At 45.5% G+C, this 12,287-nt stretch overlaps 1 pseudogene; it reads left to right on the plus strand.

Annotated features, from left to right (window-relative positions):
• Positions 1-1,548: 1,548 nt before the first annotated feature.
• Positions 1,549-12,287, plus strand: part of LOC136474382 (uncharacterized) — a 28,097-nt pseudogene continuing 17,358 nt past the window's right edge.

Genomic DNA, 12,287 nt, shown 5'->3' on the forward strand with positions numbered 1-12,287 from the left:
TTCAGTAATGGAAGCGCCATGCATGCTGATGACCTTGATAGCTTATTTTTTCTCCCGCTCTCGCAGCAAGCTTTTCAGGAGTTTGAGAACCTATAGGTCCGGCTACAACTGATCCCATATGATGATACTGCTACTGATCGGTGGGTGCCGACCTGGGGTAGCAAATACACTTCGAGGCGCTTCGACTCTCATATTTTTAGTACCGTGGAACCCCATCCGATTTTCAAAGCGGGTTGGAAATCAAAATGCATCCCACGCATCAATTTTTTTGCATGGCTAGTTCTAGTCGACCAGTTGAACACCAAGTCGATGTTGAGGAGAAGGCATCTGCACACGTGTCGTATGTAATGATGGGGAAGATGAGACCATTGAGCATCTGTTCTTTGCTTGTCCGTTCACACAGTAGTGCTGGGGGATTCTCAACTTCATCTGGGACGGCTCGCTGCAGCTCATGGATAGGCTGGTGCATGGGAACTCGGTTCACAACCTGCCTTTCTTCACAGAAGCGGTGTTGATAGCGGCGTGGGAACTGTGGAAGATGCGCAATAACAAGGTTTTTCAGAGGCGACAACTGAGTCCGAAAGCCTGGTTAGCTAATTTTAAAAATTAATGTTACCTACAATCTCTTCGTTTAAGGATGACTTGAGATCATCCTTTTGTATTTGGCTTGATGCCTTTAGTTAATACCTTGTATGTAAGTACGTTCTCTCCTTTAAATTAATATTAAATCTCACAGTGGGACCTCCCCAACAGTCTTTTGCTGTAAAAAAAAAGGTGCTACTAGCGAACGACCAAGTAGACGACCGGATGAAGGGTGAACGTGAACCGGAGCCTCACCAAACGTTTGAATGGCCTGTCACATCAGTCACCCACCTCATTCCACAACAGAAATGAGATCAGGTTAAAATGCCAGAACAGCCAGAGATTTTGCACTTTGCAGTTGTAGAACACGAGCAAAACACCAGCTTGTGAATTATCTTTGCACCTAGGTTCCTTGTTTGTTATGTGTACTTGTTTTGCTCTCTGTAAACAAAATTCACATTTAATTTAATTAGTACTCCCTCCGTTCTAAATTACAAATCACTTTTGATTTTGTTTTGTATATCCATTTTATTATGCATTTAGACATATTATATTTTAGATACATAGGAAAATCGATGTAAAAAAAATCAAAGCGATTTATAATTTAGAACGGAGGGAGTAATAAAAGAAGTGCACGGCAAAATAACTCGCTATTGTGTTGTTAGTTTGCTACTATGCATGTAAAGTGAAGAAAGGTTGCGGGTTAAAATACCGGAAGACTAGACTAGTCTGTCTACAAAATCTGATCTACATATGTCTTTTTTTTTTTGACAAAAGATCTACATATGTCTTTGTAGTACTGGATTCTCAGTTGTAACCAATCCGCCTTGACTTCAGCGAGGAGGTTGCGTCACTTGGTGCGTAAAACTATCGGCATGACGAGAGGAGTGACATCATATACAGGAGCGTACATGCATGAACACTAGTACTAATGTTGCGTATATCAAATCACAGCTCTGGTGTCTCCACAAACTCTCTTAACAAAGTGACTTCTACAAGATCAGCTCCCCGTCAGACACTCAGACATGATGGAAGGACACGTACGCGGGCAATATGAAAAAGAGTGAGCATCTCGCAATCTCCATGTTCTTGTTTGGCCCGTTCGCTAGTGCTCCTTTCCGGCTTAGGCGCCAGCTTGGGCTCCTCCGAAGAAGCCCTATCAAACGGTTTAGTAGGAGAAGTTGTTTGGAGCTGTTTTTCGGTGAAAGAGGAGAGCCCCTTTGCAGGAGTCAGACTTCGACTCTTCTGGAGGAGCCCTTCCAAACACACCCTTAATTTTAGTACTCCGTCTAAGCTATTGAGATTGTATTTCCAATCCAAAAGTACATATGATAATAAATAAACTTAATAGACACTTTTTGTGTGTATCTAAAACTTTGAGGACACTTTTCCTTTCCTTTTGTTCCAGGGTGGCCGTGGTTACCGGAGGGAATAGAGGGATTGGGTTAGAAATATGCAAGCAGCTTGCTTCCAAAGGAGTCACGGTAGTATTGACAACGAGGGACGAGAAGAGGGGTGCAGAAGCGGTCAAAAATCTTGCATCGCAGGGGCTATCCAACGTCCTGTTTCATCAACTGGAGGTTGGAGATCTCTCAAGCGCTGCACGTCTCGCTGATTTTATCCGGGAGAAATTTGGCAAATTGGATATATTGGTACCGCATTCGTTTCATAATGATAATATCCCTTTCCAACGTTAGTACGTCACTACAAAACATGTGAAGGATGTTGCTTCGGAATTGATCATGAATCATCGGTAGTTGTTGCTTTGATTATTTTCAGGTCAACAATGCAGCAATTGCCGGGTCTAAAACAGAGATCAGCAATCCGGAATCTTTTAAGTTAGAGGTTAGTCTGTAACTTCATAAGCAATTTAATTTTACTTTCAGTTATTATGCATGTCTACTTAGAGAATTATATATTTATCCTCTTGATACCTCCTACAATGAAATGGTCTCACAATTTTCGCTGCATGGAAATAGCTTGCAGGCATGAATGCCCAGGAAAAGCTCGAAAGGATTAGGAGGCACACCACAGACCCTTACGACAAAGCAGAGGAGTGCTTGAGAACAAACTACCATGGCACCAAAATTGTCACAGAAGCGCTTCTTCCTCTCCTGCACCTCTCATCGCATGGAAGAATTGTAAACATATCATCTCGTTTCGGACTACTCAGGGTAACAATTAAATTAACTGCCTTCAAGAAATGATGCAAAGCCATGCTAGAACTACATTCAATGGTTAGATACACTGATACCACATTTTGCATTTACAAAACACTAATCGGTTTAATTACACGGCTTCAGTTTTTCAGTGGTGAGGAACTTAAGAAGGAGCTCAACAACATCGATGACCTATCCGAAGAGAGATTAGATGAGCTGTCATTATTGTTCCTCAACGACTTCAAGAATGGCCAGCTGGAACCCTATGGGTGGCCGACTGATGGAGGGTATCTTGCATATAAAGTGTCCAAGGCTCTTGTCAATGCTTATTCGAGAATCGTTGCAAAGAAGCACCCAACACTTCGCGTGAATTGTGCACATCCCGGCTTTGTCAGTACAGACATGAGCTTCCACACCGGAGATCTCACGGCCGAGGAGGGCGCAAGGGGAGCTCTGATTCTGGCTCTCGTATTCTGGCTCTCGTACCCAAGGGGGGCATGACTGGAGTGTTCTTGAACCGCACAGAGGTCGCATCGTTCGTGTAACTCTCTACCGGGAAAACCTTAAATTTTGTCGTAGGGTGTGCCACTCCTGTTTCTTTAAATAAAAATGTCTGCTTGTAGAAGCTGTCACCAAGGAATCAGCTACCTACTCATACATAACAAATACAGTCTTCGAATACTCCAGTAGGATGCAAAACTGAAAAACAAAGGTACTTGTCGTATGATGCTAGTGGAGTGCCAACTAACGAAGCAATTTTTTTTTTCGTTTTCTGGATGATTCATTATCATAGAGTCGAACTCCACTCACACAACTGCAAGAAACGACGCTAACACAAATAACTAGTACAGAAGGGACATACAAGTTGGACGGAAGCATCATGCAAAGTTTTTTTTTTCTGGCAAAGCTTGCGTGCAAAGACTGCAACCCTTCAAATAAGTTCAATGTATCATCAAACAAGCCATACCTCTGTCACCTACAAGACATTCCTCCGGTCACCTTGACAGCGAGAAACACCACGGCCTCCTGGTTCGTCATAGTTGATAGCTCCGGCACTGACTCACCAGTACGCCACAGCACAAGAATTTCAAAGACGTAAGACCAAAAAGCACCAACGAAAGCATCCAGCTTGCACACGAGACGGCAGTCGAGAGATACCTTGATCTGGGGAGCGGCGACTGCAGATGACAAGACGGAGAAGAGCACCATGCCGCCCTTGAGGCCCGCATCGATGGCAAAAAGCTTCTCCGCCGACTCCAACCACCGATGTCGCCACCAGAGCACGCCATCCCCAGCACGCGGGGGGGGGGGGGGGGGGGGGGGGGGGGGGGGCGGGGGGCGGGGGGAACGCGGGGGGGACGCCGCGCCGTAAGAACAACATTACACTCCTGGGGGAAAATTAAACTTCTAAAGTTGACCATTGAATCTCAATTAGGCATCTATTGATGTTACAGTTTTACTACTTAGGAAATCACATGATCAGGATAATGTCATTTCCTATATATTTTCCTTCCAACAGTGGTCTTCTGTCGTTCAGGCCCGTTCGCGTGCCCTTGGAGGGTTTCCCAAGTGCGCAACGTGTTACTACTGTAGGAACACTAGGATCATAGATCTAGCCATAGACTGATTCTATTCGGGATAAAATAGACGTTGTACATCCTAGTGCTTGTAAAACTAAAGAGACAGAGAGGGAAGGGGAAAGGTACCGAACCTGACACGGCAGAGGGGGAGGGTTCAGAGGCCGCCATCGGGTTTGTTGATGTAGTCTGCGCACGGGCAGTGACGGTCGGGGAAGACGGGTCGGAGATGCGGTGCCGACGGTGAAGATTGACGGCGGTGCAGTGCAGCGGCGGAGGTACTTCCCGTCACTGGCTGCGCCCCTCACTTAGATTGGGTTTAGGGTTTGTCGGTGGAGAGGTCGGCTCAGGTCAACCTCGTGATAAGAGCCGCCGGCCCCACCTCTTTTTATAGCGCAGGGTGACAGGGGCCCTCCAGCCATGGTGGGCTAGGCGCCCCCAATCAGGGCGCGAATTAAAGGCCTAACTGGGCCGTTGGGTCCAGTTAGGTTAGAGATCAATCTAACAATCTCTCCCTTGATCTCTTTCCATCTTTTCCTTTCATATCATTTACTTTTGTTCATTCCATTACAGATTAGCGCATAGAGCATGTCTCATCGTCACGGTCCATTATCGATAGATTTAACAGCTACAACATACTACTCTATTCTAAAATAGATACTTATCTTTGGGCCTTCTTTTGTCCAGGAATTATAGGCTTTCCTTTAAACCCATGCCGGCTATATGTTCTCTGAACACGTTGGGTGATAAACCTTTTGTAAGCGGATCCACGAGCATCTTTAGTATACTTATATGCTCAAGATTTATGACTTGATCTCGGACTTTATCTTTCACAATATAATACTTTATGTCAATGTGTTTGGCAGCACCACTTGACTTATTGTTGTGAGCATACTGTACTGCTGGATTATTATCACAGTATAACTTTAGTGGTCTATAGATGTCGTCAACCACCTTCAAACCGGGTATGAACTTCTTTAGCCAGTTCACCTGCCCCGTTGCCTCATAACACGCTACAAACTTGGTATACATTGTGGACGATATAGTGATGGTTTGCTTTGAGCTTTTCCATGAAATAGCTCCCCCTGCGAGAGTGAATACATATTCAGACGTGGATTTTCTATCATCTCCCGCATAATCAGAATCTGAATACCCCACTATATAGAGTGAATCAGATCTTCTATACGTCATCATGAGGCCTTTTGTTCCTTACAAATAACGCAAGACTTTCTTTACTAATTTCTAGTGTTCTATTCCAGGATTGCTCTGGAATCTGCCAAGTAACCCGGTAACAAATGCCAAGTCAGGACGCGTGCATACTTGAGCATATTGCAAGCTTCCGACAGCTAAAGCATATGAAACCGCTTTCATTTGATCGATCTCATATTGGTTCCTGGAATATTGAAAATCTCTATATCTGTCGCCCTTGACTATAGGAGCAGGTGAGGGACTATATTTGTGTATACTGAATTTCTTTAAGATTTTCTCTATGTATATCTTTTGTGACAGTCCTAATACCCCTTTACTTCTATCTCGGTGAATCTCGATCCTTAGAACGAATGAAGCTTCACCAAGATCTTTCATATCAAATTTTGAGGACAAAAACTTCTTTGTCTTCAGTAGTAGACTGGCATCACTACTAGCAAGTAAGATATCATCTACATACAGGACAAGGAAGATGAATTTTCCATTCTTAAATTTTGTATAGACAAAATTGTCCTCTACATTCTCTTTAAACTCAAAATTCTTTATTGTCTGATCAAACTTCAAGTACCATTGTCTTGAAGCTTGTTTTAATCTATAAATGAATTTTTTAGGCGACATCCCATTCGTTCTTTTCCTTCCATGACAAAACCTTTCGGTTGTGCCATGTAAACATTTTCCTCTAAGTCTCTGTTGAGAAATGTCGTCTTTACATCCATCTGATGTAATTCTAAATCGTAATGTGCCACTAATGCCATTATGATTATGAAGGAATCCTTACATGAGACTCAAGAAAAGGTCTCATTGTAATCAATCTCTTCTCTTTGCGTAAAGCCTTTTGCCACAAGTCGGGCTTTATATCTCTCTATATTCCCTTGAGAGTCAAGTTTTATTTTATAGACCCATTTACAGCCTACTGTTTTGGCTCCTTTAGGAATTATCTCCAAATCCCAAATTTTATTGGCATTCATAGATTTCATTTCATCTTTCATGGCCTCAAGCCACTTTGATGAATGATCACTTCTCATGGCTTCTTCAAATGAGGTGGGATCATCCTCCATTTAAAATTCATCAGTGTTGTACACTTCATAATCAGCAGGAATAACTGATTTTCTAACTCTTTGAGACCTTCTAGGGGCCTCCACATTTGGCACATCTTCTATTTGAGGCTATTGTTGCTCCCCCTCATTTGTGACAATAGGTTCTATAGGATCCTGAAGAACAGGTTCCTCATCATTATTCATTGTTGCCACGGGCGGGATAACAACAGGTGCTGGCACCACAGTGTCTTGCACTGTCGGTGCAGCGACAATAGGTAGTGAGAAAAATGGCTCTTGAATCATCGGAGTGGGTGCATACACCCGCTTCTCTTCAAGGTCAATTTCTCGAGCTACCATGCTCTCCCTCATCATTTTATCCTATAGGAAGACAGCGTGTCTCGTTTCCACAAACTTTGTATGTCTATCTGGACAGTAAAAACGAAAACATTGATCTTTCTCTACTATGAACTTATTTTGCTGAGGCTGATACAGCATGGGACCCTTTCCCTTTGACTTTGAGGAGAAGTTAGCATTAGGATTCTTTTTCTTATTATCTTTTAGATAATTAATAGAGCCACCATTGGGAGCTTTCATCCTCTCCTCTTGCACACACATAGCCATGAGCCTCTCCATGTCCTATTTCTCAAGCTGTATGTTGTAGTTGACAACAAAAGTGTTAAACTCTTTTGGCAAGGAAGCAAAAATCAGATGGATAAGAAACTCATCATTGAGAGCCAGATCCATTGGTTTTAGCTTGGATGCCAAGTTGCTCATCCTCAGTATGTGCTCTCTAATGCCATCATTACCCGAGTACCTCTCTGTCACCAGCTGCTTTATCAGCTGTGTAGCATATGTCTTTGAAGAGCTAGTGAACTGACTCTTTATTCTTTGGAGGTACTCGGTGATGGTGTCACACTCTGGGATTGAGCCCACAATTGCAGGCTCAATCGTGTTCTTTATCACAGTCAAACACTTCTTATTGGCAGTGACCCACTTCCTATGCTCAAGGTCATAGGACATTCTTTGGGATGCAAAATCCCTCTCTCTGGTTGCCCAAGCAGCATCAGCCTCGTTTGTCTCCTTCACCGGTGCCATAAGCTCTGTGGGACACGGTGTGGTGACTACCCAGTCTACCTCAGTCAAGATAAAGGCCATGTCTATCTTTTTCTTTCACTCAATGTAGTTATTACCTTTGAGAGTGAGGATCTCTTTGATACAACTCAACAAGTTGTATCCGCCTGAAAACACAATTTAAATAGAGTGAGAACATAAATAATAACAATAACAATTGCATGCCTTAGTTCCAACGTTGGTCAAAATTAAAACATACAATTATTCTCTACATTAATTCTACATCACCGTTGGGCAGAAAATAGAATTGATGCAAGACAAAACATCATAATATTGCCATTAATCAACGTTGGTCAAAATAATAACAATATTATGATCAATTAAAACATATCCATTTTTTTAAAATTAAATTTTCCTGTTGGTTCGAATTTAATAATGAAAATAACATCTTTAAATACACAACGAAAAAAATGAACTCATTTTCTTGAATTTTACCCACAGGAAAATCCTCTTTTTCTATTTTCTTTTGAGCCAATTTCCATTTTCCAAGAAATAAATAAAAAAATTACTAAAAAAGGAAAAAACAAAATTGACTCAAACAACACTGATCATTCAGCCCGGCCGGCAAAACAGCCCAACCCACCAACTCTGCGCGACGCCCGGCTGCACCCAGGCTGCAACCTGGGCTTGGGCCGCCAAAGCCACGCTTCCGCGCGCGCCCGCCTAGGCCGCGAAACGGCCCGATCCATCTCGGCCGTTCACGCCGATCCGACGGCCGTTCGCGCGCATCGCAGGATCAAAACGCCGACCGCAGCGGCACCTTGAAACCCTAGCGTTCATTCTGCTCTTTGCTCTCTCTCTCTTCGCCGCTCTCTCTTCTTTCTTTCCTCAGCGAAGCAACAATAGCCATCGAGTGACTCAAGCGGCGAATCAGTGGAGCGCTGGTGCCATCGCCGGCCCCCTCGCCGGCGTGCGCGCTCTCCAGCGAGTGAGCGCGCCACCGTCGAGTGGCCTGGCCACGGCGCCCCTTTGGCCGGAGCCCGGCGAGCTGTGCCCCGACTCGGTCTTCTTTTCCCCACACGCCGGCGTGACAGCAGTGCTGCGCAGCGGCGAGGTAGGCCACCCTTTCCCCTTCTTCCCCCTTCGGATTTTCTTCCTTTGTTCGGATTCAACCGATTTGGGGATTAGGGATCGAAGTTAGGGTTAGAGTTTTACTGTTTTTCTTCCCCGTTGAAGACTTTTACGGGTTTAGGGTTCGGCTCTTACATTCTTAAGGCCGAAACCCTCTTCTTTTAATCCCCAGTTAGGGTTAGGGTTCAACCGAAACCCTCCTTTCTTTAACCCAGTTAGGGTTAGGGTTCGGCTTTCTTTCGAGACCCCTTCTTTTCTCAGATCCGAAAGGATCTAAACTGATAAGCTAGATCTATACTTAAACGAGGCTCTGGTACCAATGTTTGTACTGTAGGAACACTAGGATCATAGATCTAGCCATAGACTGATTTTATTTGGGATAAAATAGACGTTGTACATCCTAGTGCTTGTAAAACTAAAGAGGCAGAGAGGGAAGGGGAAAGGTACGGAACCTGACACGTCTGAGGGGGAGGGTTCGGAGGCAGCCATCAGGTTCGTTGATGTAGTCTGCGCACGGACAACGACAGTCGGGGAAGACGGGTCGGAGATGCGGTGCCGGTGGTGAAGATCGACGGCGGCGCAGTGCAGTGGTGGAGGTACTTCCCATCACTGGCTGCGTCCCTCACTTAGATCGGGTTTAGAGTTTGTCGGTGGGGAGGTCGGCTCAGGTCAACCTCGTGATAAGAGCCGCCGGCCCTACCTCTTTTTATAGCGCAGGGTGACAGGGACCCTCCAGCCATGGTGGGCTAGGCGCCCCCGATCAGTGCACGAATCAAATGCCTAACTGGGCCGTTGGGTCCAGTTAGGTTAGAGATCAATCTAACACAACGCAGGTGGAGCAAGTAGCAGAACGACGCCGCATTCGGCTGCGCCCGCTGGCACGACACGCAGTGTGGCGGCAGAGGAGACGAGGTGGATCGGGTGACAAAGGATAAGGTCAACCGCAGTGGGTGACGGCCGACGTGGATCTTGCTGTCGCTAAAGTCGACCTCGACCATGCCGACATCACCGGGCACCAGGCAGCTCGCCATCATGCGCGCACATCCCTGTCGCTCTCCTCCCGCGGCGATGCTCGATCCCCCTGGCCAGGTCCTCTCCTCGGCGGCGGGACGGTCGGACGGAGGTGGCCTGATGGGGAAAGGTGCGGCGGCGGGTGGCGCGACCACATGTGGTCGGCCGAGTGCGGCGTTTTCTATTGCGAACTTAATACTACGCCTACAGACTAAGATGGGGTACGAAATTGTATTTGTATACGTACTATATGAAGAGGTGAAATCATTGGGGTACCTTATATTTTTTAATCTTCTACATACACCTAAAAATAACAAAGGTTATCGTCGAATCCCAAGTTAATTCGCCCTGCCTCTAAGACCTGAGATCAAGTCCGTGTCGCACCTAAGATCGAGTCCGCGTCGCACCAGCTTAAACGCGAATCCGGCAGCCCCGCCCGCGTAGGCCCGCGCCTGAGATGGAGTCCGCGTCGCACCAGCCTAATGTCCTTTTCGCTTGGCATGATAAACCATGACAAAAAATACCGTTGATTAATTTGTTAGAAGAGAAAAATACTATTCGTTAGTTTAAAAAAGTACGGCTTATAAGCGGAAGTGCAATGGAAAGGGACTTAGTCTGCTGGCTTGCACATGCGATGTGCGTGATGGCAGATAGCACGTGCTTGGCATCGGGCGGTCGTGCCTCTGGGCGGCAGCAATAGACATGCAGCAGCGGAGGCAACAATCTAGAACCAGCCAGTCCTCTCCGATCTGGTTAAATCATCGGGGCCATTTTCTAAATTAGAAAAAAAATGAGAACGTTAAAGCATAAGGGCTATGTGCTAAATTAGAAAAAATAAGAGTGATGAACTCCGTCCCAAAATAAATCAACCTCCTAAAAAAATCAAAAAATTATCTGTAGTATTATAATTGGTGAAAATATTTAATTTTCCTTTTAAATTTTGTATGCCCGTGAGCCCGTCGTAGAATAATTAATTCCTTTATCTCATCACAGACAAATAGTATCGCAGGCAGCTGAAAGAGTGTGCGTGCTCTTGCTCGGAGATAGATGAAAGGGGCCAGAGGATAATGATTGAGAGAGGGCGACGGAGAGAGACTGGGCGACGTTTTTTTTAATTTTAATCTTTTTTTTAATATAATTTTAAATTTAACACTGTCGTTTTTTTTAAAACTAATATTTTTTATCGTGCCTATTGCCCTGGCGCGGTCAAATGCCTGTGCCGCGCCATACATGGTGGTGCGGCACAGGGTCTTGCCACGCCACCGACCATGGCACGGCAGTGCCGCGCCCTGATCTGTGGTGCGGCAGGAGCAGATATATACCCCGCGCGCGAGCCCAGCCGCCCGCACGCACGCCTGCCCTGCCCGCCCGACCCGACGCCCGAACGCCGCCGCCAGCCGCCGCCGGCGCCCTGCCTGCGGCCGCACGCACCCGCGCCCGCCCGGCCTCGCCTCGCCCCGGCCGCGCCCACACGTCCCGTCCTCTCCCGCTCGCCCACGCCGCGCTGGCCACTCCTGCCGCGCAGCGCCCTAGCCGGCCGCGCCACGAACGCCGGCGCGTCAAGACCGCCCGCTCCTAAGGTACCTCCCTCTCGATTTCATCTTTTTTATTATTATGTAGTATAGTTAGTATTTTTTGTATCTATTATTAGTGTCTTTGACCAAATTTATATAATAGCGTACTAATATTTATGAAACATAATATGTACTATTACATTAAGCATGGAGTATACTTTTGTAATAAACTTATTGGGAGATAGAAATATTGATACCGTTTATTTAGTTTTGATCAAACTTAAACATATTTGAGTACTCGATAAGCAAGATGTGTATTTATTTTGAGACGGAGAGATTACTTATAATTTTAGAACCAAAGTTTTATATGGATTGATTATGTATTTATTATCTAGTATAGTTAGGATTTTGGGTTTAGAGATTTAGGCTAGTTAGGTTAGTGAATTTGTTTGTGATTTGTTTGTGAATTTACTAATGTTAACTTGAATTTTATTAATTTGAATAATCTAATGCTTTGTTTATCAATTTGTAACAAGATGGCCCCTCCCACGCAGCACCCGTTATACCCTATTCTAGAGGTGGAGTACGACGACCAGCACCGAGCACACATCTTGAGTGGCAACGACGCAGAGGTGTCCTTGCCTCCTTTGAGGACCCGCACTCACACCAGGGCACATCAGTGGGACGAGCGTTATACGCCATACATACGGCGTGCCGGCTTTCTCGAGTTTGTCCGTGTTGTCAACCATGGTCTTCTGCCCTGTCGATGTTTGACCACCGATAGCCTGCCACGGGGGTCCCCGGGGTAGTATTGTTCGGGCTTCAGCGTATGCAGAACTCGACGGTTAACGCAAGAGACAGTCGATTTATCCTGATTCGGACCCTCGATCTTTGATCGAGTAATAGCCCTACGTCCAGTCGGCGTTAGCCTCTGCGTTGGATTAATTGTAAAGTGTTGTGTTGTGTACAATTGTTCTCTGAACTCCTGATCCAAGGAGC

Source organism: Miscanthus floridulus, chromosome 8 (genome assembly GCF_019320115.1).
Source record: "Miscanthus floridulus cultivar M001 chromosome 8, ASM1932011v1, whole genome shotgun sequence".
NCBI classification, from domain to species: Eukaryota; Viridiplantae; Streptophyta; class Magnoliopsida; order Poales; family Poaceae; genus Miscanthus; species Miscanthus floridulus.